The sequence below is a fragment of the Rhinopithecus bieti genome, unplaced genomic scaffold (assembly GCF_001698545.2).
Source record: "Rhinopithecus bieti isolate Rb0 unplaced genomic scaffold, ASM169854v2 scaffold_26504, whole genome shotgun sequence".
Taxonomy (NCBI): domain Eukaryota; kingdom Metazoa; phylum Chordata; class Mammalia; order Primates; family Cercopithecidae; genus Rhinopithecus; species Rhinopithecus bieti.
In genome coordinates this window covers 2,944,124-2,963,386 of record NW_016812891.1, presented here as the reverse complement: position 1 = coordinate 2,963,386, position 19,263 = coordinate 2,944,124, and the positions used below count along the sequence as shown (strand labels likewise).

General features: G+C 40.3%; 1 long non-coding RNA gene across 1 annotated transcript; it reads right to left on the bottom strand.

Annotated features, from left to right (window-relative positions):
- Window positions 1-2,113: 2,113 nt before the first annotated feature.
- Window positions 2,114-19,191, bottom strand: LOC108512051 (uncharacterized). Its single transcript, XR_001880474.1, has 4 exons — window positions 18,603-19,191; window positions 6,513-6,618; window positions 4,494-4,842; window positions 2,114-3,508 (listed from the first exon to the last, which is right to left on the bottom strand). It is a non-coding gene; the product is annotated as an uncharacterized LOC108512051 (long non-coding RNA).
- Between the last annotated feature and the right edge of the window lie 72 nt (window positions 19,192-19,263).

The window sequence follows — 19,263 nt, the reverse complement described above, 5'->3', positions numbered from 1 at the left end:
CTCTTCAGAAAACAAAATTCTTTGATAATTTATTTTCAGTAACTTAAAAGTGTTTTGGAGTGCAAAATAAAATCATGGCTTTAAAGTGGTAACAGAATGGCTAAATTTTAGCTAATCTTTCATCCAAGTGAATCAAATGTTTCTAAGCAGAAAGCTGAGGATGGATACTAAATTGTGACATTTTACAGTTTATACTGTCATCAGCATTTTGTATGTATTTTTTACTGTTGCTGATGTTCTTTGTTTCAACAAATGAGGTTTTTCACATTTTGAATGTGTTGTTTTAGCAACCATTCCCACATTGAAAACAAATTCACATAGAATCTATTCAACAAACATGATTGAGTGCTTGCTATGTACAAAACACTACACTGTGCTGTTAGGAAATTTTCCATGTGAACTAAACTTTCATATTGGTTTATTTATGTGTTAATTTTATTGACTAATTTTTTGAAACAAATTTTCAATGTGATTTTCTTTATTCTAGTTCTTCACTATCCCACCGTGCAATTGACCATGTACCTCTGACTCAATTAATATATATATTAAGCATTCAATAAAATAAAAAGTATGAATTCTGTTAAAAATGTGATGTAAGATTAAATATTAAGTGAAATTGGAAATACATAGTTACACTATGTGGTCTAAGACTGCTGCAATATAAACAGATATGCTAACACTAAGGTATCATGGTAGATTATATCATTGGCCCTGATTCCTCTGCCCCACTCTCCCTCCCCCGCATCTACACTCTTTACCATGCCACTTTGCAATGCTTTCCCATGGTAGGCACAGCATAATTCTCTACCTTAGGCTTACTCATGTGAATTGCTTAAACCAATAGAATGAGACAGAAGTGACAGTGTGCTAGCTCCAAGACGAGGCCTCAAGAAATTTTGCATGTTTCCACTCTCTCTTGTGTTCTTGCCATCCATGAGAAGGATATGCCAGAGCTTGAAGTTCACAGGTGCTTGAAGAGAAAATTTAGATATTTGGAGATGAGTTGCCCCAGCAAAAGTACCCTAGACAAATCTAGCCTAGACCAGATCTCTTAGTCAGCCTATAATTTGAGGCCAGTTGATAGCAGCTTGTGAGTTTGCTAGGGCTGCCATAACAAAGTATCAGAGACTATGTAAGTTAAAACAACAGACATTTATTTCCTAACAGTTCTGCAGGCTGGAGATCTAAGATCAAGGCATCAGCAGGTCTGGTTTCTTCTGAGGCCTCTTTCTGTGGTTTGTAGATGGTTGTCTTTATGTTCACATGGTGTTTTCTATACGCTCAGGTTTGTGTCCAAATCTCCTCTTTTTATAAGGATGCCAATCTTATTGGATTAGGACCCACCCTTATGACCTCACTTTACCTTAATTACCTCTTTAAAGACCCCATCTCTGAATACAAGCACATTCTGAGGTACTGGGGATTTGGATTTCAACATATGAATTTTGAGGGCCGTAATTCAGTCTAAAATATCAGCGAAGCTCAACCTAAGTCAGTCAATACTTAGTCCTCAGGTGTCGCACAGATTCATGGGCCATAATAATAAATTAGTACTTTAAGGCTTTGTTATGAAACATTAGCTAACTTACACAGATAGTATGAAAAGGTATTTAAATAATTACTGGATGATGAGATTTATAGTAATTAAGAATTTTTTAAGGTTGTTGCTACATATTATTTTAAGCTAGTTAAATTTATTTCAGAATGTAAACTAATACTTTTCATTACTATAAAACAGAAAATATAGTGATATATAAAATATAGAAACAAATATAACTTATCATCTGCCTCCCATCTCATCCATGGAAACTTGTGTTGGATATCAGTTATTTCCTATTTACAAACACACACACACCCATACACATTTTTACACATATACCCATATATGTTTTTTTTTTTTTTTTTTACAAAAGGCATTATATTAAACATATTTTAAACTGCTTCTATTTTTTAAATGAGTTTTTTGCCCAAGGATAATGTTCTAGGTAAATAAATATAGAGGAACATTGTCTCTTTAATGACTGCATAGTATGCCATTTCACCATAAGTTACTAACTTTTTAATGATTATTATTTAGATTGCATTAATTTTTCAGAATTTTCTTGTTTTTTCTATTTTTTTTTTAAAAGATGAAATAGTATTTCTTCCTAAAATGCTTTGAGGTTTGGAGTTGAAAGAAATAACACACGCAGAGACTACTACCGTCTCTTGTTTACTGTACATTTCAACTTCAGCCAGCTTTACGTAAATGGCTTTAACAAAGCCTACAGATGAGAATATATTTAGCCTTGGTGCAAAGTTCAGTGAATTGAAATGAGGATGACGATAACAGCAGAACTGGTGATCTCATTTTATTAAACATTAATTCAATCAACATCTATGAGTTACCTACAATATCTTTGAGTTACCTACAAAGCATATGACACTGTCTTACCAGTGACAGAAATGAAGTAGACACATGTGGTTTCAAATCTCCTCCTGCCTAGCAGGGGGAGCAGAGAGGGATGTTCCTGGGTGATCCTAAGGGCTCTCCACCTTCAATCCACAAGGTTGCATATGAGATTATGAAAGAAGCTCAATGTAAATGGTCAGAAGAAACATTTGCTTTTCAAGGTTTTCTAATTTTATAATGGATAACATTAAAATACCTTTTCTTAAGAGCACTAATTTTCTTTTGTGCTTTCTTTTGAATAATAGAAAGCTAAAACTCTCGTTTTCCTAATAACAGGATATGTTTAACAACTCTGAATATCTTTCCAAGAGCCTCCTAGGCAAGTATTTTCTGAGAAGACTTTGGTGTAGTCTCTGTCCCTTCAACTTTGGCCAGTCACCTGTCAATTGCAGCTCTGGTTTCTTTCCTGCTTTCTGCCCTCTCATCTCTGTCCGTGTGCCACAACAGGAAGTCAGCGCTGATCACACGAGGACAACCTCTACTTCTATAGCCCACCCAAACCAAGGCTGGTTGCATGGCTGCTGCCATTTGTTCTATAGTTTTGAGATCCCACCTTTGTTGTGATTTTATGCCAGAAAATCTTTACCTCTGGATAATGCAGTGAAGACATTCTTGTGTCATTTCACTTCCAGAATGCAAGGCCACCCATTGTGTTAAGTAATGAACTAAACAGAGGTATTCTCTGCAAAATTGGAAACCTCATGGAAGGAAACAATATTTTTATCTGAGCACACACAGTCTGAATTCAGATCAGTGTGATCCATAAATTGTACAAACTCCATGCCAACCTACTTTCTTCACTTCCATCAGTAAATTTAGAAAGCACAGATTAGTGCAGCTATATTGAGTCTTTATTTCATTTAATGCTTTTAGCAATGCTAAGTGTTTTCAATATTAGGTTTCTAGGAAACCAATACTCATGCTGACAGATAATGTAAATGACAAGCATACTTACCACATACTTACCTCTGGATATACACTCAGTTGATCTGAGGTGCAGAAGAGTGAGACTGGGGACCAGCAGGTAAACATATTTTCAATCAAAATGACAAAGGTCTGAGTCACGGAGTAGGATCAGATTTTATATTGAAATGTTTGTTAACAGATGAAATATAGAAAGTTGTAGATAATGTTAGTGTCATAATAACAATAATAGTAACAACAATAATCATAACCCAACCACAACTAATTATTGTACGCTTCCTGTTGCCTGATACTATGTTAAATACTTTATCTATATTAACTTGTTTCTTCTCCACAACAATATCACGAAGACAAACACTATTACTGTTATTATCATCAGTATTATTTCCACTTTTTAAAAGATTGAGGCACAAAGCTATTACGTGGTTTAGGTTATTAAGTGACAGAGTTGAGATTTTTACCAGGCTTTTAATTACTGCATTATACTATTTGCGTGCATTTATCTTTCATTGTGCTTTGCCGTACTGTCAAGCTATTATCACTTTTATAATAAACACTTATTTAACAGGAAAGGTGGATTTTTGGCTCAAGACTCCTTATTTGAAGAGGATCACCATTGCAGGGAGCTAAGACCCAGCACTGCCAGCGGGGGCTTTTAGTACCCATTACAGTTCTTGCCACATTTCCATTTTTGATTCCTTCTAAACTAATAATGAAACAGGATTTCTAAGGAGTTGCTTTAAGACTTTTACACAGAGTTTTCTGTTGACAAAACGCATTGCATGCGCAGAGTGCACCCTCTATAATGTAGGCCCTGGGTTGTCCGGTTTGGTGTGCTCCCCACAGGTAAGAAGAGATCCAGCTTCACCATCCATACCTTCTACATAAGTAACTCCCGACCCTTTTTCCTAGGCCCATGCCTAAGGCTCCCTTTCCTCCTTCCCTCATCTTCTCTTGGCTCATTCTAGGGGTGTTACTGGTGCTAGCCGTACATACACCTCTGCATTCACCCTCCTCGAGAGTGGTGTCACTTTCAATCCACAGATTACAAATGCAGCAATGCAGGCAGCCAGGGAAATGGAGGCAGAGGACACAAGACACATTGCTACTCTCTTACCTGATCTATCAGGTCAGCAGAAAATACCTTCTTGGGAGCAAAGCAAGATCACCAACCAGTCGGGAGGGAGGGTGCAGTTTCTGTGGCAGCTGAAGAAACTTCAGAGTGATGAACAAACTTGACATTTCCTACTGAAGCCATGTCCACACTCATCTGTATCCACATTTGCTTTTCCAAGTTGTGAATCGAAGAGTTTGGTGTAAGCGTTGCATGTCCCAGTAACTAAATCCATCTCAGCCTCCTCATTAAGGCCAGTGAAGTCTGTGATAACTGGTATTTTAGTTGACTGTAGACCAGTCTTTCAAAATGCATTGTAATTTGTCCTTCTGTGAATCCAAGCAGTGATTGACTACAAGTAGAAGCTCTATATCAATAACCCCATGTTTTCAACAGTAACCAATGCCTCACCTGCTAAGGGCCAAGAGTGCACAGTAAGATGGGCTTGACACCAGAGCTACTACACAATTCACTGAATGAAGATACAAATTCTAAAGCCACAGGCACTCCTCCTGGCCTGGATCTGTGCACGTGTCTAAAGCCACATATTGGGCCTTGGAAATTTTAAAATTCCCTAAAGGAAATTCTCCACAGAAATCAACCTTTGTCTTATTCTGAGAGTTGTTTTTATTTTTTATTTTTTTGTTTATTTTTTTTTTTTTTGAGGCAGGGTCACATTCTGTTGTCTAGGCTGGAGTACAGTGACACAATCTTGGCTCACTGCAGCCTCAACCTCCTGGACTCAAGTGATTCTCCCACTTCAGCCTCCCAAGGAGCTGGGACTACAGCCACATGCCACTACACCCGGTTAATTTTTTGTATTTTTTGTTGAGCTGGATTTCACCATCTTGCCCAGGCTAATCTTGAACTCCTGAGCTCAAGAGATCCAGCCAACTCGGCTTCTCAAAGTGTTGGGATTACAGGTGTGAACCACTGCGCCTGGTCTAAGGATTGTTAACAATTGCTTCCTCAATTAAATGTGCAAATTGTGTTTCTATTGATTTATAATACAAACCACTATTTTAACATGGGACTTTATTGTTTTTACTCAATACTTTGAATGTAGTACATAATATGTTCACATTGTCTAAAATTTTTTTTAAAAGTATATAAACTTTCTTTCCTATTTTGCTTTCCCAAGTCTTCCTTACCACTATGGCTAACTGTGTTTTTCAGTTCCTTGTATTGTTGCAGAGAGTTTTAATGTGTAGAAAAGTAAATACAAATACATATGCACATAAACACATAATCTTTAAGAACAAATAAGGCAGAATTCATTCATTCATTCATTCATTCGTTCATTCATTCATTCATTCGTTAGTCAACAAAAGGTGGCATCATCATGTGGCTAAGAGTATGGACTTTAAAGTCAAGTAGACCCAGGTTTGGAGTCTGGCCCTATCCCTTACTAGTTGTGCAACCTCAGTCAAGCTACGAAGCCTGTCTGTGGCTTCATTTACTCTACAGCAAAATGAGGGTAAGAATATCTACTTACAGGTACGTGAGGGTAGAATGCAAGCAAAAATTTGAAGCACTAATCACAGTGACTACCACATAATTGGCCTCAGAATGTTACTAATTATAGTCACTAAATATTTACAGGTGCCTATTATATGCTACATACTTCAAACATGTAAGTCACAATTTCTGACCTTAAGGAGCTTGCAAAAATAACAAGGAAGATGGATGTCATTTCAAAATTTTAAAAAAATTCTTAGAAAAGCACAGTTAAGAAAACAAAAAGGCAAGCCATAGAGTTGTAGAAAATGTTTGCAAAACATCTGATAAAGGACTTCTAACCAGATTTGTAGTAAACCCTTATAACTTACTAAGACAAACAACACAATTGAAAAGAAGGCAAAACACTTAAACAGGTATTTCACCAAGGAAAGAGATAGTAATAGTTAACAGACACTGTGAAAAGAAGCTCAACACAATTAGTGTCAGTAGGGAAATGCAAATTCAGACCAAACGATACACAACTACACACCCCCTAGTATGGCTAAAATTAAGAATACTGACAAATATTAAGTGTTAGGGTGTAGAGCAACTGAAACTCTCAGATGTTGCTGATGAAATATAGTCTGGCATTTTCATATGATCCAGCAATCCTACTGCTAGGTATTTACTGAAGAAAAATGAAAACATAAGTTTATACAAAGACTTGTATGCAAATGTTCTTATTAACACTGTTCATAGAAGCAAAAGAGAAGCAATGCAAATGTCTATTGACTGGAAATTCAATATATCGTAATAAATTTTTATAAAAGGAATACACCACTGATGCAGACAGCAACTTTGATGATCCTGAGAAATGTTATGCTAATTGAAAGAAACCACATAAAAAGACTACCTACTGTAATTGATTTCACCTATATAAAATTTCAGAAAGGACAAGACTATAGCAACAAAAAGAAAATCAGTGGTTGTCTGTGGCCAGAATTTAGACAGAGTTGACTGCAAAGGGGCATCAGGAAAGTTTCTGAGATGATGAAAATGTCCTACATCTTGATTGTGGTGTTGATGATATGACTGTATGACATAACAGATATAATCAAGTTAGGAAGAAGTCATATTGGATTAGGGAGTGTCCTAAATCCATTGACTGGTGTCCTCATAAGGAGAAAATGATTTGGAACAGAGAAGACACACCCAGAGGGGAATATGGCCATGTAGAGACAGAGGCAGGGATGGAAATGATGCAGCTAGCTATATTGCCACCAACCACAAAAGCTAGAAGAGACAAGGAAGAATTTGTCCTTAGAGCCTTTGGAGGGCGTACGGTCCTACCAATACTTTGATATTAGGCTCTTAGCCTCCAGAACTGTAAGACAATAACTTTCTATTGTTTTAAGCCACTTGGTTTATGATAATTTGTCATAGCAGCCCTAGTACACTAATACAGTAGTTGTACTGGATTCTATTCTCAGTAGCATTGTATGAATATTTCTTTTCATTTACAACTCATCAATAATTGGTATTATCAAACTTTTTACTTTCTGTAATTAAGACCATACACAATTGGTCAGGAATAAAATATTAGACCAATGGAAAAGAGGACTCAAAAATCGACTGTACATTTATGAACACTTGACTTATTATAAGAATGTACTTCATAGCAAAGGAAAAGTAGATGGATTTTCACTAAATGTTGCTGAAACAATTATATATCCTTATGGGAAAATGTAATTGGACCTCAGTCTTTCTCTATGCTCAAAAATCAATTCCACATGAATTGAAAACTTAAGCAAGAAAGGCAAAACTATAAATCTTTGAAAAAAGAAGAAAAGAATATCTTCATATCTTAGGGTAAGCAAGAAAAAGGTTAACAAATTGTAGTACTTTAAAATTGTTTCAGTCTTCTGCTTCCAACCAAGATGGTATAATATAGTGCCAGATTTACCCTCTCCCCCAAACCAACTAAAAACTAGGCAAATATTTGAAACAATAGTTATCAGACATCGGGCTGTACCGAAGAGTGATCCATGGGAGATAGGAAAAACAGAATGAGGGTGGCACTACTGTTATAGACTGAATTGTATTCCTCTATAATTAGTATGTTGAAGACTTAACCCCCAGGACCGCAGAATGTGATGCTATTTGGAGACAGGGCCTTTAAAAAGATGATTAAGTTAAAATGAGGCCACTAAGGTGGGCCCTAGTCCGGCCTGACCGATGTCCTTATAAGAAGAGAAATTTGGACAAATAAGGAGATTCCAGGGGTGCACACCCACATACAAATAAATGATCATGTGAGGACACAGTAAGAAGGTGGCCATCTACAAGCCGAGAAGGGAGACCTTAGCAGAAACAAAACCTTACATCTTAATCTTGGGCATCTAGCCTTCAGAACTGTGAGAAAATACATTTCTGTTGTTAAAGCTGTGGTTTTAATACCCAATCTGTGGGTATCTTGTTATGGCCACCCAGCAAATTAATACACCTATGATTGCTCCAGCTTACTTTCTGGAGAGAGTTTGCAGGCCACAGTGCACGGAAGGAGAAATCCAGATGCAACCCAGTGGTCTCTCTGAGCTGAGGAGGTGGAGCTGGGAGTCTCAGACGATCAGAATGGCTTGACTTCATAGAACAGAGTACTGGAGAGGACAGAGCTGTACAGAGAGAGAGAATTTCAGATATCTGTAGCTAAGTCTTCAACTATATACTGATCAGCATATCCATGTAACCTAATGGCTGAGGTTGGAGAAGGAGCCATCCAAAAGTATCAGAGGGAACAGTACTTGGATCTCAAATAGGGCTGGAAGTAGTTTGTGTTTTTATCAGTCAGATTACAAAACCACATAATTAATGTAGCAACAGGTAGAGTTCTCAGAAGGGCATTGCCTATAGTTGGAGAAAACCAACTCTAGACTAATGGCTGCTTTGATCTCATATAACAAAACTTAAAAGGAGGTCAAGAGAAGGTCAAACTATTTCCATAAATTAACTGACTTTTGGAACAAAGCTTAAGATTTTTTATAGATATACAAAAATCTAGCCTCTAACAAGGTAAAATTCACAAAGTCTGGCAAATAAGACAATGAAAAAATAAGACAATTTTCTTCTTATTTTGCATCCAAAATAAGGAGGAAAAAAATCTAGTCAGTAGAGATGGATCCATAAATTATACAAGTGGTAAATTAGATGTGTAAATAGGGACATTAAAATAGTTATAACTATATTCTACATGTTTAAGAAGATAGAAAATGGCTTTTTCAATTCAACAAGTGAAAAAAAGTAAAGGAAAGATTGAACATGTTGTATGATGACATTAAAGACATAAAAAAATCCAAACCTAACTTCAACAGATAAAAAATACAATGTCTAAGATATATAATAATGGATAGGACTAAAATCAGATCAAATACTGCAGAAAAAAGATTAGTGAACTTGAAGACACAGGAATGAAAACTATTCAAAATGTGACAAAGAGAGAAAGACTGGAAAAAGATAAAGAGAGCATTATTAAGCTGTGGGATAGCATTAAGTAGCCTACTACTGTGGTTTGGCTTTGAGTTCCCAACCAAATCTAATCTTGAATTGTAATACCCATATGTCAAGGGAGAGACCTAGTGGGAGGTGATTGGATCATGGGGGTGATTTTCCTCATGCTGTTCTTGTGACACTGAGTGAATTCTCACGAGATCTCATGGTTTGATAAATGGTAATTATTCCTGAGCTCTCACAAGCTCTCTCTTTCCTGCCACCATGTGAAGGTGGTCTTTGCTTCCCCTTCGCCTTCTGCCACAATTGTAAGTTTCCTGAGGCCTCCGCGCCCATGCAGAACAGTGAAAAGAATATCTTTTCTTTACAAATTACCCAGTCTCAGGCAGTTCTCTACAGCAGTGTGAAAACGGACTAATACACCTAATAAACCTGTAATAATAGCTCCTGAAGGAGGAGAGTGAAGGTAGAAAAAATAATGAAGGAAATATAATAACAACTGAAAAAATTTAAAATGTGATGAAAACTATGGGCCTACAGATTCAGGAAGCTCAAAGAATCCCTAGCACAAGAAACCTGAAGAAAATATGACACGAAATATAATGATCAAATTGCTTGAAACCAGTGAGAAAGATAAAAATCTTAAGAGCAGCTAGAAAGAATATACATCATGTACAGAGAAACAAATATTATATAAAAATGACACCAGATACCTCATTAGAAGCAACGGAAACCAAGAAACAGTGAGGCAGCATCTTTAAAATATTGAAAGAAAAAGACTACCAAGCTAAAATTCTATATCCAGTAAAAACAGCTTTCAAAAGCAAAAGGCTACATACTTTTCAGACGGTAAATTTAAAATGTCTGTTTCTTTAAAACTAAAACAAAACAAACAGTACAGAGAAAGTATTTATAGCACATTTATCCAAAAAACCCCTGGTATTCAAAATATATAAACATTAGTGTAAATCAATAAGCAAAATGGCCAGAAGACCTAAATATGTACGTTACAAAAGAAGAAATCAAGTGGCTAATAAATACATAAAAGGTACAAAAATCTTTTGGTAGTCAGAGAATTACAAATTACAACCATACCATTAAATACCTATCTTATTGGCTAAACAATGAAAAGCTCACATCTTATCTTTTCTTTTATGATTTGTAAGGAGAGAGTGAGGGCAATATTATTTATTTATTTATTTATTTTATTTTATTTTATTTTTTTTGAGACGGAGTCTCGCTCTGCCGCCCAGGCTGGAGTGCAGTGGCCGGATCTCAGCTCACTGCAAGCTCCGCCTCCCGGGTTTACGCCATTCTCCTGCCTCAGCCTCCCGAGTAGCTGGGACTACAGGCGCCCGCCACCTCGCCCGGCTGGTTTTTTGAATTTTTTTAGTAGAGACGGGGTTTCACTGTGTTAGCCAGAATGGTCTCGATCTCCTGACCTCGTCATCCGCCGGTCTCGGCCTCCTAAAGTGCTGGGATTACAGGCTTGAGCCACCGTGCCCGGCCAATATTATTTTAAATACAGTTCTATTCAGTAAAAATAGATTCTTATTTCTCTCCCTGATACAGTGATAACAATGTATTGAAATGATTGAGGCAGTTTGTATAACAACAGCTAAAATTGGTTTTCTTATTGAGTTTCCAGAAGTCTTAAATTAGAACCAATGAGTCAGAATATTATATAGATTAAATTATGTTAACTTTTATTAATAATGTTAGCAATCATGGAACTAGAATATCCAAAGGAATATTCTTAATCTGGTAATTAAATTGGAAAGAATTGTTATAGAAATACTTTTGCATTTTTTTAGCTAATTAATTTATGAGACTAGAAACGATTGTGGTTTCATTGTGTGAGTTTATCTTACCAAAAACAACTGTTACTGTTTGAATGAAAAAAATTTCTCATTTAGAGTAAGAACTATATATTACTTATTTCTTTGTCCCTTGTGCTTCTGGGAGTGCCTGGGAAATAGAAGGTTGCTCACAAATTATTTTAGGACAGACTTTTGATGTTCCAAGATTTTTTTTTTTGTAAACTTTAGGAAAGGTTAAACTAAACTCCTATTAGAGAATTCGTTTCTCTCCTCTTTCCCTTACATTATCCAGTATGTTTATCAACATTGATCAACATATATAATTAAATGCTTGTCTTCAAAATTCAAATAAGTGAAGCTATAAAGTCTAGCATGTGTTCATTTAAGCTGAGATTAACTTTAGAAACGCCAAGTAAGAACAATTCTACTCAGCAAGATGGAAAACTAATGATCAATGTCATAGGGTATGAAGTTGTATTAGACCATTCTTGCATTGGTATAAAGAAATACCTGAGACTGGGTAATTTATAAGAAAAGAGTTTTTAATTGGCTCATGGTTCTGCAGGCTGTACAGGAAGCATAGCACAAGCACCTGCTTCTGGGGAGGCCTCAGGAAGCTTCCAATCTTGGTGGAAGGTGAAGGGGAGCAGGCATCTCACATGGCAGCAGCACGGGCTAGAGGGAGAGTAAGGGGGTAGGCTCCATACAGTTGTGTTTTTTTTTTTTTCACTGCGCTCCGCCCAGGCTGGAGCGCAGTGGCGCGATCTGGGCTCACTGCAAGCTCTGCCTCCCGGGTTCACGCCATTCTCCTGCCTCAGCCTCCTGAGTAGCTGGGACTGCAGGCGCCCGCCACCACGCCCGGCTAATTTTTTGTATTTTTAGTAGAGGCGGGGTTTTACTATGTTAGCCAGGATGGTCTCGATCTCTGCACCTCGTGATTTGCCCGCCTCGGTCTCCCAAAGTGCTGGGATTACAGGCGTGAGCCACTGTGCCGGGCCAGTGCCATCCACTTTCAAATGACCATATCTCAGGAGAACTCACTCATTATCAGGAGGACAGCACCAAGGGAATGATGATAAACCCTTCATGAGAAATCTGCCCGCATGACCCAATCATCTTTCACCAGGCTTCCCGCTCTAACATTGGGGATTACATTTCAACATGAGATTTGGAGGGGACACATATTCAAACAATATCAAAGTTGATTGCTTTTCAGTGGAACCACCCATGAAATGCCAACTAGAAAGATGGAAAGAAAGGTGGCCAAATTACTTTCTACAACTTTTTAAAAAAAGTGAATAAGGGCTTTTGAAACAAGGTTCAAATCAAATACAGTAAGCATTTATGGAACATCTACCATGTGACAGAAGCTGTGCAAGTTATAGCTATGGTTTGATTCTTACAATCGCAACGATGCATCTGTCCTAAATTAGTGATATGGTATGGCTGTGTCCCCACCCAAATCTCATCTTGAATTGTACGCCCATAATCTCCATGTGTTGTGGGAGGGACCTAGTGAGAGATAACTTGAATTATAGGGGTGGTTTCCCATGCTGTTCTTGCGGTAGTGAATACGCCTCATGAGATGTGATGGTTTTATCAAGGGTTTCCACTTTTGTATCTTCATTTGCTCTTGCTGCTGCCATTTAAGAAGTGTCTTTCACCTCCTGCCTTGATTCTGAGGCCTTCCCAGCCATGTGGAACTGTAAGTTCAATTAAACCTCTTTTTCTTCCCAGTCTCAGGTATGTCTTTATCAGCAGTGTGAAATACAGTAAATTGGTACCAGTAGAGTGGGGCGCTGCTTAAAAGCTACCTGAAAATGTGAAAGTGACTTCGGAACTGAGTAACAGGCAGAGGTTGGAACAGTTTGGAGGGCTCAGAAGAAGACAGGAAAATGTGGGAAAGTTTGGAACCTCCTAGAGACTTGTTGAATGGCTTTGACCAACAGCCTGATAGCGATATGGACAATAAGGTCCAGGCTGAGGTGGTCTCAGATGGAGATCAGGAACCTGCTGGGAACTGGAGCAAAGGTGACTCCTGTTATGTTTTAACAAAGAGACTGGCAGCATTTTGCCACTGCCCTAGAGATTTGTGAAACTTTGAACTTGAGAGAGACGCTTTAGGGTATCTGGCAGAAGAAATTTCTAAACAGCAAAGTATTCAAGAGGTGACTTGGGTGCTATTGGAGGCACTCAGTTTTATAAGGGAAGCAGAACATAAAGTTTGAAATTTTTTTTTTGAGACAGAGTCTCACTCTGTTGCCCAGGCTGGAGTGCAGTGGTATGATCAAAGCTGACTGTAACCCCGAACTACTTGGCTCAAGTGATCCTCTCTCCTCAGCTTTCCAAGTAGTCAGGGCTACAGGTGCCCTAACATGCTCAGCTAATTTTTTTTCTTTTTCTTTTTTTTTGTAGAGATAGAGTCTCAGTATGTTGCCCAGGTGGGTCTTGAACTCCTGGCCTTACGTGATGTTCCCGCGTTGGTCTTCCAAAGTGTTGGGATTATCGGCATGAGCCAAGCAAGGATCATGGTCCAATGAGTACTTTTTATAGCGATAAATAATAATATTACTTCCTTAGAACATTTGTAGTAAATTAGCTGATACATTAATCAGGTGATAATTGCATTTTGGTGCAGTCAGAAACTCAATAAACACATGGAAAACTGATAATCACTAATTATAACAATAATACTAGATCCTAGATGTTGAGATTCATCGTGAATATTATGGAGCCTATTTGGTAACAAGCAAGAAAAAATTGAAAGCGTAAATTCAGTTGTAGCAGAAGATAAACTACTCATTAAAATAAATATAAGTAAGTGGCAGATTTGATAAAGCAGTAAAGATTATTTTGGGCCACTAGAGGGAGCTCATACTTTAAAAACTCTTTGGAGCACCCCTCAGGTTTCAAGGACCACTGCAGGTTTTAAAAATCAGTAATGATTTGCCCTGAATTGTTTTGGAGGCTTCTTACACTCTAACATACCAGAGGGACGGGTAAATAACAAAATTGTAAGTCAATGTGAATATTTCAGAACTGGCCCTAAATGTTAAAAAAAAAAAAAAAAATCTCTGATCATACATATTTAAGGTTAGGGATTTAATTTACTCTTTTCCCCCTAACCATAAAGTATTTCTTTGAAAAGGTATTTTATTTGAAAAGCCACATTTCTCCCAAAAGTAAAATCTGTGGAATTATTTGTTTTCACTTATTCAGGGAATAGGAGAATTTGGGTTATAATTTTGTCATTATGTGTATTTCACAGTCTTATCTAACTCTGGAATGTCTCTTAAGCCTAGTCTCTTTAACCTCAGTCCCATGGCCAGCCTTATTCACGGGCTCATTGCTTCTCCCTGGCCAGTCATGATAGTTTCTTCACCGGTCTCCCCAGGCTCACTGACCATCCCATCTAGTGTCTTCCAAATGCAATTGCCTTTTACGTCCATCAATTTCAGAACAATGTTTTTACGAAACATATTTTTGATCACATTACTTTTCTGCTCAAAACTTCTTAGTAGCTCCCTACTTCTACAAAACAAGTCCACAAACTTCTACTTGGTGTTCAAGGTCCAATTCAATGCTACCTCCTTTTCAGGCCCACTGACTCCAGGCTGGAATAATTCTGTCTCTCTCTTTTCTGAGTTCTCATGATAGCTATTTTCTGTACAGACCTCACGGCATACCTCCTTACTGTTTTATTTTGTAGTCGCTTATGAACATGTCTTACATCACGTCTATGGCCAACTTCCTTAAAGCATGCCTCCTTGCTCGGAAACCAGAGAGGAAGCTTTGCCTCAGCAAGGAAGTGATGTTGAAGGCCAATTTAAGAGATTCAGATTTGGGAGAAATTCTGATGTGGAATTGCTAGAACTGGATGTTCTGGCTGCGTAACAAGCCACCATAAAATTTAGGAGCTTCAAATGACAGCTTATTATTATCTCTGAAGCTTCTGAGAGTTAACTAGACTCAAGTGGTTCTCACTTTGAGTTTCCAAATGTGATTGCAGTCACATGGTGGTTGGACTGGGGTCCTCTGAACGCTCAACCAAGCTCAACATCCAACATGGCTTCTTCGCTTACATGTCTGGACCCCTGGGCTGGGATGGCCAAAATCTCTGGGGTTTAGCCAAATACCTTCTCCACATGTTCCCTCCATGTGGCTAGCTTGGGCTTCCTCAATGCATGGTGGTCTCAGCTTACATGTCATATATGGTGGCTGACTTTCTCTAGAATAAGGAGGGAATAGGGCCTTTCAAAAGGCCCGGGTAGAAGTGGCAAGGTCTCCTATGCCCTAACCTTGGAAATCCCACAGCATCACTTCCTCCAAGTGCAGCCCAGACCCAGTGTGGGAGGAGACGGCACAAGAGCATGGATGCTAGAAAGGGTGGTTCCTCAGGAGGCCTTCTCTGAAGCATGGCTACCTCGCATGCTCACAATTTCAATGGGAAAAACATCCAGCTCTGAGGAACGGAAGGGATACGCTGAAGACACACCAATCAGAAGAACGGGAAAAGATCAGGGTGACAGAAACTTAGTTTTAAGAGAAAAAAAGGTGGTTAGTCACTACTGTTTAACATGTCTGCAGACCTTTTTACACTCTTCTCACTGAGAGGTGGGGCTATGTTCCCTCCCCTTGAAACTGGGCAGGCTTTTCTGAACGTTTTATCCAGTAGAGTATAACAGAATTCATGCTACGCAGCTTCCAAGATAAGGTCAAAAGAGGCAATGCAGTTTCTACCACGTTTCTGAAATATTTGTTCCTGAAACCTTCAGCTACTACGTGAGCAGTCTGATTTTTCTGAGGCTGCCATGTTGTGAGAAGCCCAAATTAATCCATGTAAAGACCACCTGGAGAGGTTTTGAGACTACATGAAGAGAGAGATGCACAGCCAACCCTTTCCCAAAACCCTGACCCACAGAGGTCGTGAGAGATAGCTTGACTGTAGCTGTTTTAAGCTGCTATGTTTTGGGGCGGTTTTGTTGCTGTATTTTGTTTCTAAAAAACAGGGTCTCCTCTCCCTCTGTTGCCCAGGTTTGAGTACAGTGGTGCAATCATAGCTCACTACAGCCTCAAACTCCTGGACTCAATTAATCCTCAGGCCTCAGCCTCCCAGGTTGCTAGGACTACAGGCATGCACCACCACAGTTGGTTAATATTTTTAGTTTTTTATTTTTTTGTAAAGAGGGCTTCTCGCTATCTTGCCCAAGCTGGTCTCAAACTCCTGGGCTCCAGTGAGCCTCTCACCTCGGCCTCCCAAAGTGTAAGCTACTATGTTTTGGAATGACTTTTCATGCTGCAAAGTATAACTGCAACAGGTGAAGATTGAAAAAACCTTATATACAGTGACTACGTGATTGCCTTCCTGTCCTCCTTTCTGTCTTTGTTTTTAACAAGACAGAAGCTTCTCCTGATGCAGCAGGGGAATCTCCTGATTCCCCACCTGCCTCCTTCTAGGCAGGGGCTGGGGCCCTCCACATGAGGCCTGCTGTCCCTGGGCCCTCCACACGAGACCTACTGTCCCCCGGCCCTCCACGTGAGGCGTGCTGTTCCCTGGTCCTCCACATGAGGCCTGCTGTCCCCGGGCCCTCCACGTGAGGCCTGCTGTCCCCGGGCCCTCCATGTGAGGCATGCTGTCCCCGAGTCCTCCACGTGAGACCTGCTGTCCCTCGGCCCTCCTTGTGAGGCCTGCTGTCCTTGGGCCCTCCACGTGAGGCCTGCTGTCCCCGGGCCCTCCACGTGAGGCCTGCTGTCCCCGAGTCCTCCACGTGAGACCTGCTGTCCCTGGGCCCTCCTTGTGAGGCCTGCTGTCCTCGGGCCCTCCAGGTGAAACCTTTTGTCCCTGGTCCTGTGGCTGCACCTCCTGGTGGATGCAACCACGGCCACACGTCCACCTCATCTCTACCACATCTGAGTCACAGTTTCCAGATCAGAAAACCCTTGCTAACATTTAGGATTTAGACAGCATCTCTTTGCTTCTTTTTTCCCAATTTTAGACTTCCCTTGTAAGGAATGAAAACCATTATAATTCTGAGAAACGTGGGCCAGACAAAGCCTTCTGAAGCTTCACGGCCATTTTCCTCAGCCCACAGTGCCCTGCTAGGCCAGGGGTAAGGTCACTCTCCCCACAGTCCATCCATCCTGTTCCAAGTCAGGAGCCCTCACAGAGTTTCTCAGCTTCCCACTAGTAGGTCTTTGTTCATCCCATTCTCCCACCTTGAAGCACATTGGAGCTACCTTCTTTTTTCCCCTCCTCTTGGGAGTTGCTTTATTTTGGGTTTCTTTGTACAAGTTGTTGCCATAGCCCTTGGTGGGAAGGATCAAGATGGATCCTCTCATCCTTCCCCTTACTGAGCAGAAGTGTCTGACCCTCTGGCCTTCTATGAACCACTGGGACCCACACAAAACATGTCAGATCCAAAGAGCACTGGCCTCTGAATATGGAAGTAGGTGGGCAACTGAAGGAAAAGCGAATAGCGAGAGCAGGGGAGGGGAGGACAAAGGGAAGAAGGGAAGGGCCGGGAGATAAGACACTGACACGTGCAGTGAGCTTAATTGGGTCTGGTGGTATGAGACCATAGTCACAACTCCTTGGGAGGCTGAGAGGAGAGGGTCACTTGAGTCCAGGAGTTCATGTCTATTTTGGGCAACATAAAGAGACCCTGTCTCTTAGAGAGACTAGAAGTCCTGGACATGGCCAGGCTGTGGGCAGCCCACGGATGAGCTGAGATGTCAGTGTGATCATCCCTGGAAGTGTGAAGGGTACGGCGGGTTATTGAATGCACTGTGTCATTCAATTACTGTCATCATTTGGATTTTATATGGGATGGGCGTTGGGAATTCCTGGCCTACTTGTGCTGGAGAGATGTTTAGGTTTTCTCGGATGGTAACAGAGGGCACCAGCAGTTGTTTGGTGGCATTGGAGGAACTGCTTTTTGTATCCCAAATGACCCTTTCCAGATAAAATTGAAGCTGGATTGAGACTTCGGGAGGATAAGTATAAAGTTGTAAGTGGGTGGGACAGAGAGCAGTGATGCAAATGTCAAACAAATCTTCTGCCTTTTCACTCCTATCTTAGGCCGAATGTGAGGTGCCCAGTTCTTTCCTTTCGGGGAGCCCTTGAAGCTTTTTTCCTTTCTTTAAAGCTCACTTAGTGGTTAAAGACTTGAGATGGGCTGTAAAGCTGTGAAAAGCCTGGGAGGAAATGGTGTTGGCATGAAGGGGTAAAGCCAGCTTGGAGGAGTGCCAGTGGCAGGGACCCACACTGATTCCTCTTGTTCTTATGCCCTTCTAAATATGTCTCTGAAGCACGGGAGAACATTCTTGGGGAAAAACAATGTTCATTGACCTCATTCCAAGAAAATCAGTAACAACATCCGATTGTCTTTGAGAGGAAAGAAGAGGACATTGGGAGACATGGCATCTAGAGGAAAAGCGAGAACCACCGGTCTTCCTTTCAGACTTCGCAGTGGGATCTTGGCGCCTCAGATAAACAAAGGCGCTGGCAGAAAGGGAAGTGAAAATCAGAGGAGAGGTCTGGCAGGCCACAGCCAGAGCAGGGACAGTGGGTGTGGGTCCGAGGAGCCTGGTTCTCTTCCCTAACAACCTTTGGGTTCCTCTTTCTGAAACAAGACTTGAGAGCATGTCCTCTGGCCTGGGGGACTTGGGTGAATCTGACGCACCCCAGGTAGCAATGATGGCAGGTTTTGCACTTGAGCTGGAGGGAAAGCCAGTGGTGCTGAAAGCAATGGAGATCCAGGGCACAGAGACCTTCTTGCCAAACCCATTCCCAGGCTTTCTGCCTCTCTGGGAATGGAGAGAGAGAGAATGCCTTGGCTGATTTCCTGAAATCCAGTTCGTGGAGCCACAACCCCAGTGAGTGTTCACTCAGAAAACAAATACGCAATAGAGGACAGGCACCGGCTAGGAAACTCCACTCGGAAGGGGATCAGCTGTTGTGCTCACGGGCACACTGCTTTGGTCCAGGAAGTCAGTAAAGCGCAAACAGG